The 26,074-nt window shown below is 39.3% G+C and overlaps 1 long non-coding RNA gene across 2 annotated transcripts in view; it reads left to right on the plus strand.

Annotated features, from left to right (window-relative positions):
• The window catches only part of LOC109973939 (uncharacterized), a 55,943-nt gene that overhangs the window by 28,693 nt on the left and 1,176 nt on the right, over window positions 1-26,074 (plus strand). Inside the window, exons 1-2 of one of the 2 annotated variants that reach the window (XR_002276900.1) lie at window positions 14,804-14,883; window positions 25,302-25,339. This is a non-coding gene — a long non-coding RNA (uncharacterized LOC109973939). Of the gene's footprint in view, window positions 1-14,803; window positions 14,884-25,301; window positions 25,340-26,074 lie in introns of those variants that run through there. The other variant, XR_002276899.1, reaches the window with a different exon arrangement.

Here is a 26,074-nt window from a genome sequence, read left to right on the forward strand (position 1 = left end):
CTCTAAGGAATTATACTTAAATGTTAGACAAGTATGAACAGTCATTCTAAAATGACCTGCTTAAACAATTGCTGTATTCTTAAATTTTTCATATCTACAGTATGTATAAACTCAAAAGTGGCCCAGGCGTGCTTTGCTAGTCATGTGGAAATAGTCTGTCTCCACCACTGACTGTATATAAAAGATGGAGGAACCTTCCATGACATCACCCACTGGTTTTCTGAAAAGCGGTTTTGAAGCTCAGTTTTGGCTGTCGCCATCTTGTTAGTGCTTCACTGGACAGCTAGCAGCTAGCCACCTGTGACGGGAGCTGCCTGCCTGTCCCTTTTGGGATTTGAAACAAAATGGTTTGTGGCACAGTAGTCGTATGCGACTCTACGTTTCTGATTGACTCATTGACCTAAGGAAACCACACCCAGTCACTTCTCATAAACACTGGATAACGCAAGTAGAACCCAGCACACATGCTGTACAACACCATTATATTGTAACTACAAAATTTTTAACAAAGAACCATCACACTTGGTGTTTCTGGCTTTCTTTTTCAGCAGCCTTCCTGCGTGCTTGTTGTAGATGCATCAGCAGCACCCAATACAGTACAGGTACAGGTACAGTAAACAACAGCTCTAGTATAGTGCGAGTCATTGATTGCTGTAAACAGAGTGCACACCTACACAGGCAATCACATTCTGGGTGGCACACAGAGTCAGCTGGAGCACTTTGAGTGCTCCAAAGGTATTTTGACCAAATCCACGCCGTCATTGTTGTGGGTAGTCAGGCATTTTCTGAAACAGATAGTTTGGGTTGTTCAGCAGCTAAGGTGTAGAATACCAATGAACTTCAGCTGTTGCTGATGCGAAAAGGGTCCAGACAATCTCATTCTGTATAGAATGGCCCACATTATTTTTCTATTTGCATGGATATCCTGTAACATCCAATCAACAAATCCATTTGTGGTGAGTGTCAGACACTTGTTGATTGATTGTAGTTGTGCTTTGCACCCCTCTGCTCAGAGCTTGGCTTTGCAATGACAGAAAGGACACAGATGAATTATGCATATCTGTATCAACCCATCTTGCAAATAAATGTGGGAGGGGGGCAGGTGGACAGATACCTCAAGTTGATCAAGATGAGCACTGAACATGAGACTAGAAGTCTTGACACAATCTCACACGTGCATCTTAACACATTCATTAAAATCATTGGAACCAATGCCCTTCATTAGGTGAGCTGCACTAATATGAGATGGCTGCTCTTTTTTAAAATTCACTATAATTACAATAAGCTTTCACAGGGTGAAGTCCTCTCTCTAGCAAATCAAATGAAAGGTTTTTCTTGTAGGCCAAAGCCATTATGTGCCAATCGCTCTTTCAGGAAGGAAACTGAATCACTCAACACCTGCTACAATAAAGTATTAATTCTTGAAACAGAGCTCAACATCATCTGGGAGTGAGTCACACTCCAAAAAGGAGATCATAGATACTGTAGAAAAATATTGTTATTAATTTATTAACCTTGGCGAGGAGCCATCCATCACTGAGGGTCTAAGGCCGTTATATTGAATTTGTATCAGAAGCTCAATGGCTCTTTTTTTGGAAGGTGCTTAATCACTCTGCAGCAAAACTGTATTACCCTCATACAGGATAGAAAAACAAATCAAGCTGCTTCCTTCTGTTACACACCATTAGGCAATATTTTTGTTTTTGATCATTATTGTCCTCTGTTGACATCTGGATCATGCTCTCTGATCCTAAAGGCAATGGTTAGACAAAAATTCACTAAGTATTTTTATAAGGATTATTATGGCGCCATGTGACTTCACACATACCATCTGTTGTAGGATTCCTTGTTCTTCTTCTTGATGAGGATGGTTCTCTGATTGTCTGCAGTCTGTTAGCAAGTGTTTATTTTGCTAATAGACTTTTAGGAAAAGTGAATATTTTTGTTCAGTGCTAAACACTTGTCAGCATGAAAAAGAGTCCTTTATAATACATAACGTATGAAGCTTGTATTTAGCTGAAGCAGATCGACCATTGCATTAAAACCCCAGACAATAATTACCTTTAAACCACCAGTTATTGTCAACTGTACAGAAAGATTTGAATATGACCTAGTTTTAGGAGATTACTTGCTTGCGCTGGCGTCACTGTCTAAAATGCTGGAGGCCTGACGCCCTCATCGTGAAGGGAAGACGACTGCTAAAATTTTAGAAGCCCTATGCAAAATCCAGAGATGTGGGAACATGCTATTTGAAGCCTAAAGCCTCTTCTAAGTCAACAGCATATTAAATTTAAAGGTAACGTGGTAAACTTCAAGTTAGTGATTTCCATAAACTCTGAACTTTGGTAATCTTTTCAGAACTCTTCAGTCCATCTATCTTGAACACCCCATTTGAAAGAATCCATAGTAGGGAATAGGTTGGTGTATCATGTGCAATGTGAATCTATAATTTTACAGGTCATAAAAAGATAGTTACAGTGTCCTTCAATGCATACACGGACCTGCAGTTTTATGTATAATGAGGATACAGCAATCAGGCTGTCACTCATTGTGATTAGACAAATAACATTCTAAATATGTTGAGGTAATCAGTTGATCTACCCACGGTTGTTTCAACAGCCCCATAACACACTGTAATTACTTACAAGCCAATAACCATGTTATTTTGTTTTATTACAATGTGGAGATTACTTTTTGTTCATACAACTAATTTAATAACTTTACTTTTACGGACTATTTAACACAGACCATTCAGTCTCTTGAGGATCTAGCAGAGTTGTGCTGTAATTATTCACAGTGGCTGAATTTGCTTTCCAAAACAAGTCAGAAAGCTTGTTGATGTGGTCTATAACACTGGGGCAAATAATGCCTCAGGAGAGGTCATAGTAAAGAAAGTCCCTGTAACAGTCACAAAAAGGATGTTGGATTGCTAAAACTGAGGTTTGTTCTATTTCACTTTGGCTTTTTCAAATTGGATTTCAATGAAATGTTTAATTTTGCAAAATATTGTGACTGGTTGGATGCACATACCTATACCATCAGTGCATATAGTGATCTTATGAGGCAGATCTGTACTGGCTACGATGTGATTGATTCACAGGAAATGTAGCTTCTGTTGGTATCACTGTAAAAATGTATGTCTGTTCCATCTGTTCAGTGATGGGGGCTGTCAGTTTAGTTTTTAGTCACAGTAATCTCTGGCCTCAATTTACCTTATGTAAACTGGTTGCAATGAGTTCCACACAGTGAAATATACTGGTTTTATATTTGGGGGATATGGGGGATTGGCACCTAGTACCAGCAGATACCCTGAGGTATTGGCATTAGTACTGGGAGAGAAAAATGGATTGGTGCATTCCTGTCTTCCAGAATGACAGATTTTTGGAAAACTTGCAAAAGTCTTACATTGCACGCTTTTATAAAATTGCAGTGATTGACAAAATTTGTTTTAGTTCTACTAATCACACAGTTTTGAACTCAGCGCAGAACTTAAAGGGGAAGTCCATTGATTTTATACACAAAAGTCTTGTGGGGTAGTAACACTGCATATGGGGGAAAAGTTGCTTAAAGCTTTTTTGTGGAAAAATAACGGAGGGCATGGTTTCAGAGATGTCTGGTGCACAGTTGTAAAGAATGCACTGATTTTACATTTCCACTGTTGATAAAAACTGAAATCTAATATTACTGTTGTCATGTTAAAGCCTCTTGCCAATAGTTCAGGTGATTTTCATCACAGATTACTGACTTTTGCTCGGTTTGCCTCCTTGTCATTCTGTCTGCCGGACAAGAAATAAAACTTCTCAGTACACTAATTGTCATTGAAATCTAAGACATCGTAATGTCCTTGTAATGTATGTTACTGGTTGATGGGTTTCATGGTGTGTTCCTGTTCTTGTACAGTGAATTCTCCTATTTCTGAATTCCCCTGAGGCAGCAATTATGCTCCAGTCTGTCAGTGGCTAATGGCTTTCTAATTGAGTCTCCACAGGTAGTGTACCTGTTTGGGGGGGTTAAAAGGAAACAATGTGGGCAGGACATGCATCTCCACCATGCTGTTGTTTCTTTTTGTCATCTCACATTGAACAGTAGGAAGCAATATCCTCAATCTATAAGTGTCATCCTTTGTGGCTTTCACCCCATTGCTCCTCATCTAGCATGGTGTTGTCATGCTGTTCAGCTCTGACATCTTGTCCACAAGAAGCATAAGACATTTGTCACGTGTACATTATACAGCGTTTTGATTCTAAGTGACACAGTTCAGTATTTAGAACAGTGTAAGTATATTTGGCTTCCAGGTTTTATGCTGCACCATTTTCACTAACAATACACAGGTTTGTAAAGAAAATTTTGCAGAAACAATGCCTTGTGTTATTTGTTTTTGATTGTAAACACACATGATTCTTTCTGAAGAACTTGATCAAAAGGAAAATGTAATTGAAAAGATTAAAAATCTTTTGCCTATTGCATCACTATACATCTCTTTTTTTAAAAGCCTCTCATTGTTCCACACCACATATTCTCCACACCCTGCATTTTGTCTATCCTTTTACCCAGCTTCAATCTTCTTTCCAATATCCCTCTTCTAAGCTCCATTTTCCACTTTCCATTATCATTTCTTCACAGTGCTCACTTTTTGGAGTCCTCTTGTCATCTCCAACTCCATCTATATGGGTCTTTTTAAAAGCCTTTCTTTTTTCTGACCAGACAGAAGGACACCAACAGAAGGACACCAGTAACATCTCTAATATCACCCACTATAATATTTATGGATTGTTATATTTTTGTTGTTTAATCTAATCATTTTTACCAGATAACTGTGTGTGAGTAGAAATAACTGGTGTTCTGACTCTGTTCATGTAAGGCTAAGTCATATTTTTGCAGAGTATTGTGTCTCATCTCATTTCTTGTCTGTCCTGTTTATTCAAATCAGCAGCTCGATGTATTGATTGGAGTGGGGAGTGCTTTAGAGCCTAAACATGGACTCTTGCTCTGGGCCTGGTAAAGCAATAAAAGGCTATTGATCATGCTCATCTTCTGACAGCTGCTTATTTTCTCCGTTTATGTTTATTAGCTTGTTGCTGCCAGTTATAAAATTATATGTTGCTTCAATAATAGCTTGAACAGTATTGGTCGCTGTGGTAAGATTTAATAGTAAATTCATTCATTAATGCTTTATTTACAAATGAATTCCCTCAGGTAGCAGAGCGGTGTAGCTCTGTACAAGCATTATGACAGAAGGCAAAGCTGTGCTGCAGTGTAGCTCTGCTGCAGTGTCCCAGCTGCGGAAATGTTGTTGTACACCTGGTCCTGCTGCAGACGCAGCAAAAGAAACATGAGCCAGTAAAGGGTTAATGAATGAATGACAGAGCAGAGATAAAGCTGTAGTTTCTATTAGTGCCAGTATCATGCTAGTAAGTGGTCTTTAATCAGAATTAAAATGACCAGTTGTGTTGTTAACATGGTTTAAAAGATTCTTATATTGTTATATCTTCTGTTGCACAACAGGTTAAATTAGTTTTGTTGCTGCACTGTATGAAATACAAACGGCACTCCTTTTTTTAAAACTAACAAACAACTTAAATATATTCAGTAAGGTTTTCCTGACCTTTCTGATCTGAGCCTGACCTTTGACCTTTCTGAACAGGAAACAAAATTAATCTCATGTCTCTTATAAGATCGTTTCTTTGTCCTCAGTTGACCCAGGACATACAGTACATTTATAGCCAAAAGTATTGGCACCCCTGCATTTCTATCAGATAATGCACCATTTCTCCCAGAAAATCGTTGCAATTCTCTGGTATTTTCATGTTTATTTATTTATTTGTTTACATTGGGACAACACAGAAAAGGAGGAAAAAGGCTAAATCTGATACATTCCTCACAAAACTCCAAAAATGGACTGGACAAAATTTTTGGCACCTTTTCAGAATCTTTAGAAATAGTTATATTTGCATGTGATGATCCTTTAATTTATAATGAAACTCACCTGGTAGCAGTCAGCAGGAGCTGGCAATATAGAAATCACACTTGTAACCAGTTAAAATGGCGAAAAGTTGACTCAACCTTTGTGTTGTGTGGACTACACTGAGCATGGAGAAAAGAAAGAAGAGCAGAGAATTGCCTGAGGATTTAAGAACCACAAGTCAGCGATCCTTCAAACCTGAGAGACTTGGAGCATTTGGCAAAAGAAGTGTGGTCCAAAATTCCAGTAGAGAGGTGTAAGAAGCCCACTGATGGCTACAGGAAGAGACTGATTTCAGTTATTTTATCCAAAGGGTGTGCTGCAAAATAATCATTTGAGGTTGTCAATAATTCTGTCCAGCCCATTTTTGAAATTCTGTGTGGAATGTCCCAGATTTGTCTTTTATCCTCTGCGTTTTTGTGTTGTTCTAATGCAAACAAAGGAAATAAACATGAGAATACTAAAGAATTTGAGATTGCAACAATTTTCGTCTGTGTTTATAAGAGAATGTAGTCTACCCATAGAGTTCTCAAAAAAACCTTTGTTCAATTGTTGTATCTTTTGCCTTTTAAAATCTATATCCAAGTAATTTTGTTTGTGTATCTGGCGCATTTATAAAGAACAGGCATAGTCTGCTACTGTAGTTCATCCACATACTGAAGCACCTAGTTCACAACCATTAAGCTGATCAATAAAATGATATGATATGGCTGAAAGTTTATCTAAGGCATTGGGAGTCCTTTAACTTGTTATGCATCACTTGACACTTCCTGTAGTGCACTTGTGATTGAACTGCAGTGTAACTGACAACAAGTAAGTCTAGTTTTGCCATCAAATTACTCAGATTTAAATGTTATTTAATGACAGTTGATATGATCTGCTGCCAGTGATGTTTATCATTTTAACTCGCAGAAGCATCTGTCACCGCTGACTAAAAATGAGAAGCTGGACGTGTTTGACACTTCTACTCAATTTGAAAAAGAGGGAATCAGAGTTTCACGTTGGCATATGTGTGTATTTTCCCAACCTGGAGGTCAGAGTCACTGGCTCTGCTGTCCCCAAATCATTTTTCACACAAATTTTTCCCCAAATATGCAGCAAAGTGCTTGCACTGCAAGCTGCTGTCAAGGAGAGCAGCACAGTGCAACGATAGCAGGTTGAAGTGGACAAAACACGGCAGAACACAGTGAAGAATAGCAATGGATTGGCTTTATTTTAGCTGATACCACTAAAATATACCTGAATCTGCCCCGAGACCAATCCTTAGGTAATAATTCATGCTGCATATTTTTCCTCATGTTGCTCCTCATAACATATTATTAGAAATATTTCTGTACAAATTTCTAGGTATAGGGCAAATTATTATTTAGGTTCAAGTACATCCCTGTGTTGATTTTTTTTCTTGTCCTCATAGCATCACTTCATGTCAGGGTTAACACAACTAAATGCCCTCTCTCTTGCCTGACACAGGGCTATTTGTCTCCCTCTGTAACATCTATTCATTATGAATAAAATGAGTTCTCATAGTGTCATTGCTCATGCTTTGCCTCCTATTTACATCATTCTGTCCTTTGGGCTGTTGGCACCTTTTTGTTATATTGTGTAAAACTAATCAGCACCCCTTTTTGAAGAAATTGCTTTGACTATCTGAAACACGCAACATTTTCTACACAGGTCTTTGACCATTATGTGCATTTGATAATTTAGTGTGTGTTATTTTTTATTGAAGTGGTTTTTGAAATGGAATTCACAGATACAACTGGGTGCTTTTGTATCTCTTTCCCACTCATTTTGCTCAGAGCAGTGGAGCAGAAAATGGGAGTGCTGTACTGTATTGTATTGTATTGTATTGTGTGTGTGTGTGTGTGTGTGTGTGTGTGTGGATGGGTGTACATACTCATGCATTTTTGGAGTGGGTGTTGTTTAAGAGAGCTACGGTATGTGAGATTGTGGGCATGTGAATTTGTATTTTCTGATGTGGCTCAGATTTCCAGTTATGAGTTTTCAGGATAAGTGACATTTACATTTTGCAGCATGTTAAACATGTGTCTTTAATGATGTTGCACATGTTGGAAAGGAGGCTGTGTGGGTGTGTGGGCAGGGGGGGTTGTGTTGAGGAAACCAGGATAGCAGAGAGGTGGCTGTGTGTTAGGAGGGTGTAGGAATGAAGGAGGAAGGCTGTGAATCCATGATTAATGCAGCATTGCCCTTGCATGTTTCAGAGAGGCAAGAGGACGGAGGTGAGTTGAACAACATTAGCATTCTGCTGTACTCCTGGAAGAGACTGCTATACCCCGATACAGATGCTCCACTGCCTTTCAGATTACAGAATATACACCTCATAGACACTTCAGTCTGGCTGCACACCAACCAGCTGTTTCCAAAACACTGTGCATTTTTAGATCATCTTTATGCATTAATATAGTTTGTCAAATTTTCATGGCTCTCATTCAAAAGCAGTTTGAGCTGACCTCAAAGCCCATCATGTAGTTAAATACTTCATGCTATGCTGTGCTGCCACAACCCTTTGGGGTGTTTTGTAGAGAAGTGACAGCAGGCCCTGTAGGGTTACTAGTATGCAGAGCAAGGTGCTCCATCACATAGAAGAGCTGCTGGTCTGACGGTACTGTGCTGCACTGTAATGTAAAATATGGACATCTATATCTAGCAAACTATCAAACTTCAATCTTGAAGACAAAGGTGTCCTAATTTATAATATATTCCCCTCGTGACACAACTCTGAGCAGCAAAAACCTGATAGGAACATTTTTTCCCCGTTTTAATTAGGACAAGTTTTGTTATACAAATACAGACGCAATGAATTTTCTTAAACTACATAAATTAATTTTTTTTCCCCACATTTGAAACCAGCAAAACACAATTTAGACAAAGATTTAACCCTAATATTCTTTGTGTTTGTACATTATTTTTTTTCTTAGAAGCCTATTAAGAAATGTTCTTTTGTCTAAACTGCATATTGTTTACATGACTACTGAATATTCTCCAGAGAATGCAGTATTCTAGTATGTTTGATGCTGAATGTGTTTTCTTGCCCTCTAGGAAAAAGGTGTTTACATGTACTGTAGTATATTGTGAAAATGATAAGAGCTACAGTAGGTATCCCACTAAATATTTATTTAGTATGGCAGTGTTATGTATCTTACTACTGACCGAGTGCACCTTACTGGCTTATGGTACATGTGTTAGTGAGACACTGCTTCTTAAATCTTATAAATAAGACTTGACTGCTGGTTAGCATCACACTGATAATTTGCATTGCTGAAGAATCTAATGCAAAAGGTGCAGCAAGCAGATTAGTTAAAAATTGGAACACTTAAGTTGAATGAGTATGTACTCAGTATTTTTAAATGAATGGAGTTTATTTAATAAATGACACCAAAAGCAAATTCATACCTTGTATTTTTTTTTTGGGGGGGGGGGGGTAAACTGACTTGTTGTTTGAAAAGAAGCATCAACAAGAGTGATTTCCATTCACTAATGAGAAGCTGAGCAGCAATGTGTAAAAATGGATTTTATGTCTTATGTTTTAATGGCTTATAGTGGCTCAGTGCTAGCTCACAGAGTGTGAGCATCTCCCAGAAGAAACATTTGTGTCAAAGGAAGTGATTGTTGTGTGCTGGAAGTGGCAGAGCGCTTTGATCATGTCTTTTTGATCCATAACACTAAGATGATCATGGATGTCATTGTCCTAATCAGTTCCTGCATTTGTCCTCCACTACTCGTAATACTCCACCTGCTCCTCCTCCACTTGGCTAAGGAAGTGTTTGCACACACAGTTTGTTTGAGTAGTTATTTCTGCTCCCGCCTCAGGTCAAGTATCGAGCAGAACCTGGCAGTAATAACTTTTACTGCTGCGTCTCAGACGGACAGTGTTGATTGTTCCTGGCTTGCTTTTGTGCTACAGGCTGTTTTGGTAGAATTACAATAACTAGCATTCATAAATGATAATTAATCAATATAACATATTTTAAGTATACTTATTATATCATTTTGAGGCAGCTGTGGCTCAGGAGGTAGAGCAGTCTTCGCCCAACTGGAAGATCCGCAGTTTGATTCCCGTTCTCCCCAGTACACATGTTGAAGTGTCCTTGGGCAAGGCACTGAACTCCAAGTTGCTCCCGATGACCAGAGCAGCGCCTTGCAGGAATATCGCTGCCATCAGTGTGTGTGTGTGTGTGTGTGTGTGTGTGTGTGTGTGAGTTGGCACCGCAGATGGCTGCTTCAGTTCTATACCGGAGACAAATTCCTTGTGTGTAACATACTTGGTCACTAAAAGTGATTATCATTATCATCATTAACTTTAATTGGCTACGTAACACCTGAAATCACATCTGATCAGTTTAATCTTGACTGATAATTATGGGGGCCAGTATCATCTGCTGTCATATTTGTTTTCACTCTACAATTTGTTGTCGGCCTTGAAATTCCAGAATGAGTTGCGCTCTATCATCGAATAGTAATTGTATTATTCGGTCCAGAAAGAATATGTTGATTAACCAATTAGTCTATGATTTATCACAACTGTTAAGCAAATCAATTAGTGTTTGATTGTTAAAAACTAGTTCTGATGTTATTCTTATAGACCCAGTTCCTTGAGACAGCCTGTATTCTTCACTGCGTTTGGCATCTTAGGCTTATTGCATGACTGAGGTGGTGAATCTTACATTGTTTTCCTTGTTGCTTTTGAGTCTGTGTTTTCCCCACTGGTATGGCTGTATAGAAACTACTTATTAATGTCCCACTAGTCAAACTCATCTCTGGTGCGATTGCACCCAGTCTGGTTGACTGTGTAAAGATGGCAGTTTGAAAAGCAAACAAGAACACTGCATTCTTGCGTTTTGGTTTTTGGATCAACCAGCTGACTTGTCTTACTGATGATTAAAACAAACAGACAATAATAAAATAAAATCAGCATGCCTGACCTCAAATATCATATATTCCTCACTTGATTCTATATATTTAGTTAGTTATACAGGGATCTTGTGTTCAACCACATGTAAATCTGTCTCTGCGTTCAGTTATCAACCCACATTCATCTCTTTACATCTCATACCTTGGTACAATCATCCATATTTATCCAGTGTATTTTATAACTGCATACTACTGTGGAGGGTTTGTGTGTCTGTATTGTGGGATTTATAGACATTGTTAGCCAAAACAATGAGTCACAACCATATGTTAATGTAGGTAATTTTCATAAGTTATCATAAATTAACATTTTTGTTTGAAGACTTGCTGCACCAGCTATTTATAGTAATATTTGGGTCACTGTGATGGAGCATCGCTGTGTCTTCTACAGTGTTATTTTTCATGAAAAATCAAATCCTTCAGCTTCTGCCTATTCATGTGTCGAACAGCCTGTCTGAGCAGTCTTTGTATTGACCTCTTTTGCACACAGACCAAGTATTTCCTTTGTTGTCCTCTGCTTCAGTGCACTGTGGAAATGGATGACAGCCTCTGTATAAACAATACTGTGGAGTTATGCACCACAGACTCTAACCAAATTCTCTCTCTGTTTTTTGCTCTACTTTGACTTGTGGCTCAAATATCCGATAACTTTACTTTTGTTTTCCTGTATTACACTTGTAGTGGAACAGAAATTGGCAGCATTTCATTCAAAATACCTCTCAAATAAGGATGTTTCATGCATTACAGTTGTTGGGAAAAGCAGGTCTCCTTTGTGGGTGACTTAAAGGCATGAGTCAGTCTTGTTTGTGTGGAGTTAAAATAAAAGCAAAATGTGGCAGGGGTCGGCCATTAGTGAATGAGATTCTCTGGGAGCGGGCCCTGTTATTGGTTCTCCCATGATTCTCAGCATCTCCCAGCACCTGGACCTCAAAGGGTTTTGTGTTTGATGCAGGAATTTGATGATGCAGTTTTAATTGCATTACTTTTGGCTTAAAGTCCAAGTCTGCTACCTGTTTTTGGTGCATGACATTTTGCTCTTGTTCTGTCTTACAGGCTTACAGTGGTAGTTGAGTGACTTCCTTCCCTCCACCGTCAGACACAGGACTATTGCTTGCACCTGTGCTGTACTCCTTTTATTTATGTAGTTGTATTGTGCTGCGCTGCCGTGCAAATTCTCTGTGGAGTCTTTTGGTTTGAATTTGAAAAATTTGTTTTAATTAAGCTCATGTGAAAAATGTACAGATGATTAATCTTTTTAAAGTTACATATGTTAATCATTAGGGTAATGAGCTGCATCCCACTGACTCTCCAGAATTGAGTCTTTTTATCTCATCATGCTTCGTAACAGCTGGAACACATGCTGGAATTGTGAACGAATAAAGATAATGGTATTGGGGAGTAAAAAGTGTGATAGTGGTATATCAGCAGATTGCCCATTTCTTAGAATATAAATGCAGTTCTTGCCTCACTTCCTGCAGTAAATGTTGAAAGAAGTTGAAGCAGCCAAAAGATATGCAGGTAGATACATATTTCATTGAGGTATACTCTATAAAATGTATGAAATTAAGACACATTGTTACCCTAAGGGGGGCAGCACGGTGGCGCAGTGGTTAGCGCTGTTGGCTCACAACAAGCAGGTTTGAGCCCCAGCCAACTGGGGCCTTTCTGTGCAGAGTTTGCATGTTCTCCCCGCAGTCCAAAGACCTGCAGCATAGGTTGATTGGTGTCTCTAAATTGCCCGTAGGAGTGCTTGTGTGTGTGAGTGGTTGTCCGTCTGTGTGTTGGCCCTGCGATGGGCTGGTGACCTGTCCAGGGTGTACCCCGCCTTTTGCCCGCAGCTGGCTGGGATTGGCTCCAGCCCCCCGTGACCCCGTTTGGGACTAAGCGGTTTGGAAAATGGATGGATGGATGGATGTTACCCTAAGGCTTTATTCATCTGTTTCTGGAGTTTTGCTCCTCATAATAAGTGTTGCACATTTTGTACACTCACACACAAGAGAAACTAGCCTAAAAAAAAAAAAAAAAACGTGATATTTTATATGAATACTCCATAAGCTGTGCAAAAGGTTTTCTGCTGAGATGTTTATGCAGAGCGCAATAATGTATTTTTTCTTCTGTTGGCAATTAGTAGGGCCCCCACGTCAGGGTGTGACAGTGCACTCGCTAGTTACCTGATTAACCTCAGCCATTTCTGCATCTTTGTGAATGCTGTTTGTACTCTGTTCACCTAATCAGGTCTATGAGGGTACAATAAAACTGTATGGTAATGTGAATATATTACAGTCCCCAATCTTCCTAATGACATTAAATTCTCCTGGATGCACAGTGTGACTCCTGAGGACCCAGATCTACTCAGTCCTTCCTACTGTGTCTCAAGTTTGGGGCTGTTATCATCATCATTCTAGGCTCAAGAGTAGTGTTGCTACAACCCATTACAAACCCACACCCCCATCTTGGCTCAGTGGTGATGCATTGCTCTAGAGTTCTCATTAATCAGTATTGCTGCTTGCAATATTGCTGAGATGGAGAAGGTGGGCCAGAACAGACAGTGAAGCCTACACTTGCTGGTCCATACAGGCACAAAGAAGCAGGAGCAATTGATGGCACAATTGTTGGAGCATTCGATCACTTGCATAGGCTGTCACTGATAATCTGACTATCTGATCACTGACCCATCTAACTATTTTTATTGATGTTGCTGGGAAATGGTTTGCTAGTATTTTGTACTTGGTTGTGCATTAACCTTTGAGGAGATGATGCTGGTGTAACAGAAGTCAAATGTGTGTCATATAAATAAAAACAGTATCCAGGTCCCATTGTTTTTCCAGGAGAACATAGTGTTCTTCACAGTTTTGTGTTCCCAGTTTAGGGTGTGAGTTTGTCATTGTGTTAAAAAGCATTTATTTTCCATTACTATAAGAAACATGCATCTAAATAGATCTAGCTTAGTGTTATGGTACTGTAGTCTAAACTGTGACTAAAAACCAAAGAAGCACCGTTAGAACTTTGTAGTTACTTTTATGCATGAGGTTAGAGGAGACAGTTTATCTATGATGGTTTCCTACGAGACTATATGCTAATGTATTTTATAACTCTAATAGTTCTGTCAGACACACATTAGAGGATATTGGAGCATTAATTATGTACTTGATTAATGTATTTGGCAACATAGATACTGAACCTAACATCGGTTGGCATCGGCCTTGAAAATCTTTGGCTGGCCTTACAGCCTATCAGGAGCAGCTCAGGTTGTGGTTTCTGGTTTTATGTGTAGACAGAAATAGCATTCTAGCTGATCGTGGTGATATTCAGAAAATTCCCAAAGAGACATCTTTTGTTTCTTGATATCGAGTGTTACAGTTTGAGAGGATCTTTAGTCTCAGTTGAGGAAGTTGCAGCTAAACATTAAAGTGGAAAACAGGAAGTGACAAATTTGTCAGTTTATTCATGAGACATTTAAAAAGGTGGATTTAAACTTGAAACTTGCAGATATAGAGCTATCATTTTTTGCCCTCCTTTTACCTCTGGCTTTAAAATATTAAACTCTGTGGAGACACTCAAGTTGTCTAAAGATTAACTTCTGAAGTACAGACATCTGGGGAGACTTCCTCAGTAATTCTGATGAGAGCTCTTTGCTTTTGACTCTGCCCATACACAGCAAACACTTAATGGTCTTAAACTAGAGAGTTCCAGAAGTACTACTTATTATACTGATCATCACCTATTGTAAGTGTGAAAGAACAAACATGCCATTCCATCTGTTGGGAGAGAACGATGATTATTAGCTTGTGTTGGGTTTCTTAGCGCTGCCAAACAGCCATGTGCTCAAAGATGAACCTTCAAGCTGGACGGATTTCTGTGCCTGTATGAGGCGAGAGGAGGCCAGAACACTGTTTATGCCTTTCAGAAACTGCACTCGCAGCATCGTCTTGGTGCAGCTGGCATTTGCTTTAGTCTGCATTTGCTAATCTTGGATCACTTCGAGGAGTCAGGTTAGTTTCTCTTTGATCCTGCCAGTTGTAATGATATCATCACCATCTTTGATGGATTTGCAGTTTGTCTGAACAGTGATTACTTTGTCTCCGCAGACAAATTGTTGGCCAGTGACAGTGATAAATAGGCTATTTTAAATAGCTGTGTCTCAATTAGTGGATCACAGAATGCATGGTTTGTAAGAACAGCATGTAGCTATAATGACATGTTGTGAGAAATGGTGCTACAGTTTGTTGACTGTTAAATGGGATGCCATATTTACCTTTTCATTAGATCTTTTTAAGGTCTTTGGGGAACACTAAAATTCCCTGCATGTAGAATGTAACCTCCTGCTAAGTGTTGATGGTACCAGCAGCAACCTCTAAATGGTTTCTCAAAAATCGTGCAGAGACCAAATGTCAAGCTCTATCTTTTTCAGTCAGAGCAGCACATCTCTTGATATTTCCCTCACACTTTCACATTTCCCGTGTGTACTGAATCTGTAAAAAAAAAAAAAAAAATGGACTAGTCTCCAGGCACACAGTGCTCCCAAAATACCTGCAGGTGATAACAAGCTGAGGTTTTGTAGCAGGTGTCCTGTCACCTTCCTCTTTATGTATGCATCCTACCTGTGGGTGGAGGTGGTAATTAACTGTTGTTTGTCATTTTTAGAACATTGCCATGACAGCGCTCACTGTGTCTCTTTCTTCTCACCTTTGTTTTCTCAACAACTGTCACTTACTTCCAGTGTCTCTTTCTGTTCCTTTGTCCCTCTAGATATGTGTTAATACGGCTTTTCCCTTTTTTGTTACAATAACATATGGTGCATCCTCTCAGCTTGTACACCTTGTGCATGTGTACGTGTGTTCATGAGTTTGCAGTGGTCCTGAGGGGCTGACAGTCCCATCCATTATGGTCAGATCAGGTCACAGACTCTGTGCAGTGGACTGTGGCCTGCAGGTAACAGCAGCTGCACTACACTGTCACAGCTGTCATCTATCACCAGGATGTCAGTCCCGTCCACTTCAGACAGCTGCACTTCACATGACATGTCTGCACATTAAAATGCCCCCTTTTTTCCCTTTTTTGTTCCAAGCTTGAAAATAAAAGCACATTTTTTTCATCGATTGACACCGAGTCATCTTTTTTTTTTTTTGAGTTTGTGCCACACTATGTGCATTTGCCTGTAGGGGAGGGTCTCCTCAAGTTTCAGAGCAGACAACAGAACCAGCACTCCCTTCAAATCCCCCCAGGAATACTGCTCAACAATGTATCAAAAACAAAAATAAACCTCTGACTCAGAATGAGTCCTTAGCTTCTGCATGGCCAAACTAGAACACTAACTTTGGCACATTTTGACCCTTCAAACCCATTTCCAGTTCTCAAGAGCCTGGGATGTCTGGGGCACATCTCATCATGAGTTGTGAGGACTGCTAGATTAAAAATCATCTTACTGTCATAACTCACCTAGAGGACCTGGTCACCCATAGTCTAGACTGCAGTTTTAATGCTACTGTGAACTTTGCAGCTGAAATTACAGATCAGCTGGCAAACCTAATGTGATGGTCATTCCAGTTTGACATAGATGGCTTCTTTCACTTCTCTTTCAAATCACCAGTTTCTTTAACCAAAATGTGAGTGTCCTTCAGATTCAGATCCTGAGTCCTCTCTTGAGGAGCTGACTCTCCTGTGTTGTGCCATGTACATGTGTAGCTATTGTTTAGTTTCCCCAGTGTACAAATCTTGGCATTCCTCGCTACACTGAGCTGCATATGCCACACTGCTCTGCATCTGTCTGGGTGTTTTGTCTTTAGGGTGAACCAGCTTCTGTGTCAGAGTGTTGCTGCATTTGAAATGTACAGTGATGCAGTGTTTGTTGAAGATCCTCCTCAGATTTTTTTGTTTCAGATACCCAAGCAATGCAATCGAATGACAGTGTTGCTCTACCCCATGATTCAGGGGTCGAGCGGGTCAATCTCTAATCGCAGGTTTGGTGGTTTGATTCCCAGTCTCCCCAGTCCACATTTCAAAGTGTTCTTGGGCAAGACACTGAACCACAAGTTGCTCCTGGTGGCCAGGCCAGCACCCTGCATGGCAGCTCTTCTGCCATCGGTGTGAGTGTGTGTGAATGTGTAGAGTGCTTTGTCCAAGTAAGGTAGAAAAGCACTATATAAATGTAGTCTGTTTACCATTTTATGTCATGTTCTTTTCTTCTTTGTCAGGGGTCTTACTGGCTCTTTTGTGGTTTTGACAAAGGCCCAGTTGGAGTAGCAACAGGCTTTAAGAGCTTCCTCGATGTGTTTGGGCTCCTTCTCCTTCTCCTCTGCTCTTGTGGGCACGTTCTCAGCCTTGTGATGTAGGATCCTGATAACTCCCAGTTTGTGCTTCACTAGGTGCTGAGACTCAGAGTAAATACTGGTCTGTGTGTGTGGGTTTCTTGTATACTTCGAAGTTCAGACTTCTGTCTTTTTCGGTGTGTGCTGCACAGTCCAGGAGGGCCAGACTATTTCCTCTACAATCCTCCTATGTGAATTTGATGTCGCTGTCCATTTCATTGATGTCCTGTGAAGGTTTCCACCTCCTTCGCTTTTATTTAGATCCAGTTTTCATCCACATATCAGCACCAGTGGCTGGGTGTAGTTCCCTCACCAGCTGATGGCTCGGCTGTGCTTTTCTCTATAAAATCTCTCATTGTATATGAAATAGGTGGTCATCAAGCAGAGTTAAAGCAGAGCACATATTCGGTCTGGGGTCGGTCTTGTTGGACTGAAGGAGCTTCTTGAATGAGAGGTGAAACAACTCAAGCAAGTCCAGTTGACTATTTTTAGCACTTTGGAAATCCCATGACCTAGATGAATGAGAGTTTCCACAGAGTATTAGATTGGACATTATACAGCTGTAGCTCGTAATGTGTCCAACCCCTGTATGTAATAAGCACAATTTGTCACATTAAAATGTGACTCCACTTGTCACTATTCCTTACTAGATGGAGTAACAAAAAAGTCTGCCTAGGATGAAATATTTAATAGCAAATATTGTTTATAAGTGTAAATACAATATCATCAAAAAGTGAGCATTAGTTTAAGAAGAAGACATTTAAATGATGATGTCTGAGGTACAGTATGTGAAAGCTCTTCTCTGGGTACATTCCAGGTTTCTTAGAAACACCGTCAATTCCCTCACTTGCATCTTTTCCTTGCGTCTTAGTACCATCCACATAAGATGCATGGAAAACATTTTTTGGTTTTACAGTCTGAAATTGCAAATGGAAAATGTTGAATGTAATATACTCGAATGATGGGCAGACCAGATATCGGGGATTTACTCATACTGAAGGCAGGCTTGAAGCAGCAGCAGTCTGTTAGTTTCCCACTGTCTCCAAAGATTCAATTAAAGATCAGGTGTCCACATGCAAAGCAGTGTTTCCTTTCCTTCATCTGTGGCCTTGACACAGGCTAATTTGTGTGCGACATCACAACAGCATCCTCCACAACTTTAGCTTTGAAATGACGTGTGAGGTCGATGCAAAGCAAGGAAAGTTCACGGAGCCCTTAGTGCAGATTACAATGCTGTAAATTTTTCAATCATAAGAGATTTTAGCCATATATTTCCTGTATCTTGTGGTTCCTATCTGTGGATGTGTTGTGCCCATTGTTACAAATCATAAGCAGGGCTGTTTTAAGGCTATTTTGGATTTTTAGCCTTACTTTTTCTTAGTACTGTCATCAGGTCAACATTCGGGTTTCTTAGTTTATGACCAAATACCTGCAAAAACTGTGACATTCCCAACAGTCACAAGGTAATTGGCAAGTGTTAGCATGCTAACGAGTTAAAATAAGACGGTGAATGTGGTAAACATTTCTTTTGCTAAATATCAGCACGTTAGCATCATCGTTGTAGGCGTGCTAGCATACTGATAGCCATACTGTATTAGGCACTGCAATGCCTAAGTACAGCCTCACAGAGCTGCTACAGTGCCTTGCGAAAGTATTCGGCCCCCTTGAACTTTGCGACCTTTTGCCACATTTCAGGCTTCAAACATAAAGATATAAAACTGTCATTTTTTGTGAAGAATCAACAACAAGTGGGACACAATCATGAAGTGGAACGAAATTTATTGGATATTTCAAACTTTTTTAACAAATAAAAAACTGAAAAATTGGGCGTGCAAAATTATTCAGCCCCCTTTACTTTCAGTGCAGCAAACTCTCTCCAGAAGTTCAGTGAGGATCTCTGAATGATCCAATGTTGACCTAAATGACTAATGATGATAAATAGAATCCACCTGTGTGTAATCAAGTCTCCGTATAAATGCACCTGCACTGTGATAGTCTCAGAGGTCTGTTTAAAGCGCAGAGAGCATCATGAAGAACAAGGAACACACCAGGCAGGTCCGAGATACTGTTGTGGAGAAGTTTAAAGCCGGATTTGGATACAAAAAGATTTCCCAAGCTTTAAACATCCCAAGGAGCACTGTGCAAGTGATAATATTGAAATGGAAGGAGTATCAGACCACTGCAAATCTACCAAGACCTGGCCGTCCCTCTAAACTTTCAGCTCATACAAGGAGAAGACTGATCAGAGATGCAGCCAAGAGGCCCATGATCACTCTGGATGAACTGCAGAGATCTACAGCTGAGGTGGGAGACTCTGTCCATAGGACAACAATCAGTCGTATACTGCACAAATCTGGCCTTTATGGAAGAGTGGCAAGAAGAAAGCCATTTCTTAAAGATATCCATAAAAAGTGTCGTTTAAAGTTTGCCACAAGCCACCTGGGAGACGCACCAAACATGTGGAAGAAGGTGCTCTGGTCAGATGAAACCAAAATCGAACTTTTTGGCAACAATGCAAAACGTTATGTTTGGCGTAAAAGCAACACAGCTCATCACCCTGAACACACCATCCCCATTGTCAAACATGGTGGTGGCAGCATCCTGGTTTGGGCCTGCTTTTCTTCAGCAGGGACAGGGAAGATGGTTAAAATTGATGGGAAGATGGATGGAGCCAAATACAGGACCATTCTGGAAGGAAACCTGATGGCGTCTGCAAAAGACCTGAGACTGGGATGGAGATTTGTCTTCCAACAAGACAATGATCCAAAACATAAAGCCAAATCTACAATGGAATGGTTCACAAATAAACATATCCAGGTGTTAGAATGGCCAAGTCAAAGTCCAGACCTGAATCCAATCGAGAATCTGTGGAAAGAACTGAAAACTGCTGTTCACAAATGCTCTCCATCCAACCTCACTGAGCTCGAGCTGTTTTGCAAGGCGGAATGGGCAAAAATTTCAGTCTCTCGATGTGCAAAACTGATAGAGACATACCCCAAGTGACTTACAGCTGTAATCGCAGCAAAAGGTGGCGCTACCAAGTATTAACTTAAGGGGGCTGAATAATTTTGCACGCCCAATTTTTCAGTTTTTTATTTGTTAAAAAAGTTTGAAATATCCAATAAATTTCGTTCCACTTCATGATTGTGTCCCACTTGTTGTTGATTCTTCACAAAAAATGACAGTTTTATATCTTTATGTTTGAAGCCTGAAATGTGGCAAAAGGTCGCAAAGTTCAAGGGGGCCGAATACTTTCGCAAGGCACTGTACTATGGTTGTACGATTTCTACGTTAATGATCTGTTTTTATGTAGCTAAACACAAAGACTTGTCTCTGGTTACTTTTATCAATAAATAGTTTTTCATTGATTTTCCAAAAATTGTATTAATAGACTGTATATCACAGCATATATTGATATTCCAGCATAACATTATATACACTGCAGTAGAGCATTTTATCCATACTTTACATATACTGTACACTTTTAAAAACTGTCCACTCATTGCATCTCTACAAAAGCATGCAAACGTGTGCTAGCAGCCACTACACTGTCTTTTTAATTCATATGTAAATTGCTCAAGCCTGATTAAGTCAGGATTAAGATAATAAATTTAAATAGCAAATATTCAGAAATGGTAATAGGTTTGGCATGTGTGGAAGGCACCTGAGGGAGTTTGTTACCATTAATTTCTGGGTGTGTCAAAGCAACAGTATTATTCTCCTGCATTGTTAACCTTTAAATCTTTCTGGGCTTTTGTTTTAGTCATTTAACACTGCTGAACACATGAGCCTTTCAGTGGAGGCTAAAATTATTTCCCACTGCACAGTCACGGCTTAATTACAAACGCTGTCAATGCTTCTCTATGGAAGTCTGCAGCACAGTCAGCAAGTAGCTTGTTAACTAGTCCATGCCCCAATATCATCTCTGTAGCTGTGCGTGACTCTGAAATACATGTACACCCACCATGTAATGATCATAAAGGCATGTCACACTCCCGACAGCTGCAGCAGTGGATGTCATGTTTGACCTGGTGGCTTCTCTTGTTGTGATGAATTAGTTGGCTGCATAAATTCAAATGTCTTTATTAGTCTCTTGATATAACATTGCTGCAGCTCACCGCAGGCAAACGACTCTGACTACTCACAACTCCTCCTGAGTAAATAAGGAGGCAACAACATTAGATGAGCTGCAACAATCTAATTATCTTTTAATTCAAATCAGCATTTTATGATACCCTACAGAATGAAATATGTTTATTAAGTTCCCATTTACTGTTTATTACTGGAGCATAATGTGAGTAGAGTCAGGTGTCTGCCTGTCTTTCTCTCTCTGTGCCATGTCTTGATTTCTCATTATGCCGTGTGCCTAGGGTTATCGATCTCCGGGTGACATTAATTACATTGTCTAATCCTGAGGTGTATCTTTAAATATAGTAAACAAAGGAAATGAGCATCTAAGGCTAATTATGTTTACCATTTTCAGTCATGTCCTGGCTTCAAATATTTTTCAATAAATCCATGTCATCACAGTTTGTATGGATGCACCAATCCAGCCTTTTCGTTCCCTAAACTGATCCCGCTACCCAAACTTATTTGCTGCTACTCTGTGTACCCATTTGCTTCCAGTCCTAACATTAAAATCTCAGTGTGTAACTGGTTGGGATCACTCCTCTGTTCAATAATGTAACACTGCAATTAATTTTACATTATTCCTATTTAAACATTTGGCAGTTCATACGTATTGTTCTTTTTAGGCTTGTAAATATTTGAATTATATTGTGCATATATTATATCTTATATTATTTGAAATTGAGATAATAGGATGCAATCTGGAAGATGAATGGGGATCACTGCTGCTCTTTATCTGTATTTGTCAGGATTTCTTTATCATTGCTGTGGTGCTACCAGCTCTGGGACCTGTACCATTGGTGTTAAAAAGTTAGATCGCAGCCTTCTCTACAAAAGCAGTCACCTTGAATGTGACACAATCACAGATTTAGCAGCACTTGTGCGTGTCGAAACTAACAACTATTCAGTATGAGCATTAGTGTGGATTAGTATGCCTGTGGTTGTGGACTTGGCTTGTAGGGATTTCTTTGACTCTTGTGTGATTTCTGTCCTCATGACAGTTCTGTTGTCCAGCTGTCAGACCCAAGTGCAAATTCTATTAGCATGGGTCTATTCAATTCAGTTCTCTGTTGCCTGAAACCTGTGTCTCAAGAAAATGGAATGATTTCCCCCTTTCAGTGTTCATACACCATCCAATTAGGGCCCCCGAAGCACAAGGAAAAGAGTGATAGGCAGGCAGAGATGTGGGCACAAGAAGAACAGATTATAGAATATAAGTGGAGAAAGGAAGACAAAGGAGGGGTGGAATATGGCACCTGTGAATACAGTATTCAGTAACCTGAATTTATGTACTGTATTGCTCTTGATCAGTTATTGTAGAGAACAGGCTGTACAACAATGTTGATGCATAGCCTAACATTTAGCGTGTTTTAGCGACTTCCATATTCAAACACTTCACTTTGTTTAACACACTTCTGGTCCTTCTGTTATAATTCTAATTCTAATTAATGTCAGTTCCTTTTCTCTAAGTTCTCAGCATAATGGTTTGAGACAAGTAACAAATGAGCATGAAGATGCATCTAGGATTTCTCTGATAATTACTAACAAGGGTCTTGAAACAGTCGTGACAAATCTTTATTAAAAAAAAACGTTAAATTCCATTTAAAAAAAAAAGACTTCAGACTGTATTAAAGTCATAAATTAAATTTACAAAAGTCTTATATTTACTCTGGCCAGCCACTTGGAGTAATGTTAGTTCTAAAATGTTTCTGTATGTGATCGCAGCCTGTCGGGAAGACGTTATATTCCTCTAAACTAAAACTGGGATGCTGTTGAAGCTGTTTAACAGCTAACTGAGATGTCTGTTTTAGCAAAAACTAGAAAAAACAGTCAACCAAAAAAAACTAGACATGCAACTAACACTTTTTTTTTTACCCCATCAGTGAAGCTGCCTTTTAAATAAATTTTTTTGATTCATTATATATTTGTTTAGACTGTCACAGTGTAGTGAAAAACACTACCTCAGGTGATGTCTTCACATGGAATCGTGTGTTCGTCCGTCAGTCCAAGACTCATACGTGACAAAGACATGTTTGGCATTTTTGCTTGCAAAGTCACTTTACTAGTAATCCTATTAAAACAGTTGCAGATTCATTTTTTTTTATCCAAAGTTTTATTTTTAATAGATTAATTCAATCTCTGTTGCTTATTTCGGCCCAGGTCATATTAATTATATCATTAGGAATGATGTTAGACAGCTGAAAAATGCTGAACACAAATCTGATATATCCTTATCCTTTAATATTTTGGTCAGTATATATAGGTGCATATGCAGGAACCCAAAATATAAGAATTAAGAAAGACCTTGCATGAATGATAATCCAACTCCTTTTTTGTTTTTAACAAATTATACATAATATTGTATATCAGTCACAGTAACCAGTGTGAACAAAACAGAGAGAAGACTCATTTATCCTTAACACAGCGCCATTTAAAGCTGACTGCCAGACAAAGACACACACATCTTGCTGCAACAAAGACGCAGAGAGTCTGCCACCTCTCAGTGAATTACCAAAGCTAATTGCCCCTAATTAGGAAGCCTTGATTAAGGTGCAGTTTCTGATTTAAAAGGAAGCCAGCAGTGATGATCCCTGTCAGTTTCTCTCCATTCTAATTGCTCATTTTATTATTCCCTTCTTCTCCAGTTGATCCTGTCAAAGGACTGTATGCATAACTGCAAGCAATTTGTGCAAAAAATAAGCAGCTCTGTGTATTGCTGCCTAGTGACCTCAAATGAATTAGATGACTACTTCTGTCCTGATTGTGATTCTGGAAGAAAAAAAATTAAATGCCTTTAGAAATCTGATTTGTCACTTAGTTTAAGCATTGTTCTTTAGGGTCTATTAATAATATTTTCTCTAGTGATGTTAGCAGAGGTAGCATCTTGTTAAAATAGTCCATTTAATCCTCAATTAAACCTTAGTACAGCAGCCAAAGGTGAGAATACACGACAGCTGTTTGTGTTCTTACAGCAGCATGCTATGTTCCATCACAGTTATGTTCATAAAAAGACAATTCAGCTTTAATATTATGCGATCTACCCTTTATGACAGTGACACAGAGTTTTAATTTACAAAACTGTGACAAGATTTGAAAAATGCATTTAATTTCTGACCAAATAACTGTGATATTCTTCAGTTCTGTATTTAAACTTACAAGTGTTGTAACAGAAGCACGTTACACAACTGCCCATTCCCTCCATATACTCCATAGAGTATTCAACTTGAATTAATTTGGAGTGGCCTGTTACTGATATGCTATAATTAGACCCCTTTTCTTTGATGAGGCATGCTGTTCTATAAATCTCATCATTTCACACTCATCATTTCTGCTAGCAGACAAGCAAAGCCCTTGAGGTATTCATAAACATGAACATAATAACTTCCCAGTGTCCATAAATCATTTGGAGGGTGTTCTGTTCTTTAAACCTACGGGTCAGTAGCAAAGAAATCATTTATTTTCTATGAAGCGGCAACATATTACGGGATCCTAAACCACAGGACCATAACTATACAGTATATTTACAGTCATTATTAGGGTGACCTTACAATTCCATAATCGTTTACAAAGAGCAGATTGAGAGGGATGATGTTTGCATCCTATGAAACAGCATCATGTGTTCCACTGAACAAAATAGAGTGATTGTGCCCTCTGGCTGTATCAACGTAAATTATATGACCTGTTTTATTTTATTATTTTCTTAATCCCTGTGCAACAAGGCAAGTTAAAGCAACATTTTTCATATTTAACTACATCACCAGATCCATCCATCCATCCATCCATTTTCTACCGCTTAGTCCCTGAACGGGGTCACGGGGGGTGCTGGAGCCAATCCCAGCCGGCAATCGGGCGAAGGCGGGGTACACCCTGGACAGGTCGCCAATCCACATCACCAGATGATTTGTGAAAACAATCTTTGGAAATGCTGTCTTTATTTAAATGGTTATGTAATTTGTTCTTTTGTTTTCTTTCAGATCCCTTTTCATGTCCAAGTGAAGAAACTGGGGTCCTGGTGAGTACAAGATTCAATTAAAACCTTTGGCTGTCCTCATTCAGCCCAAAACCAGATAATTCTCATACAGAACAACTGCTGCTTGGGAGGCTTTGTTAGTATTTGTGCATGACAGTTTTGATGTGGCAGAACAGTAGAGAAACAGAAGAGCACAACACACTTTAGCCATGTTGTGACCTGGAAGCCTCAGGCTTTACTGGTTGGACATTTAGATCAGTGAATTCAGAGACTAAATTTGTGAGGAAACTGGAAATTAGTCAAAGCAAGGGACAAGTAAAAATAGGTTAACATGTAGTTATGGCCAGAAATACTGGCACCCCTGCATTTCTGTCAGATAACACACCACTGCTCCCAGAAAATTATCTTTGGGATTCTCATGTTTATTTGTTTGCATTGGAACAACACAAAACGCAGAGAACAAAAGCCAGATCTGAAACATTCCACATGGAACTCAAAAAACAGACTGGACATAATTATCGACACCTCTTCAAAATCATCAGAAATGGTTATATTTCAAGCATGTGATGCTCCTTTAATTTGTAAAGAAACTCACCTGTAGCAGTCAACAGTTGCTGGCAATATAGACCTGGAGCATTTGGCAAAAGAAGAGTGATCCAAAATTCCAGTAGAGAGGTCCAAGAAACTCACTGATGGTTACAGAAGGAGACTGATTTCAGTCATTTTGTCCAAAGGGTGTGCTGCAAAATATTAAGTTGAGGGCGTCAATAATTCTGT

Source organism: Monopterus albus, unplaced genomic scaffold (assembly GCF_001952655.1).
Source record: "Monopterus albus unplaced genomic scaffold, M_albus_1.0 scaffold7.1, whole genome shotgun sequence".
Taxonomy (NCBI): Eukaryota; Metazoa; Chordata; class Actinopteri; order Synbranchiformes; family Synbranchidae; genus Monopterus; species Monopterus albus.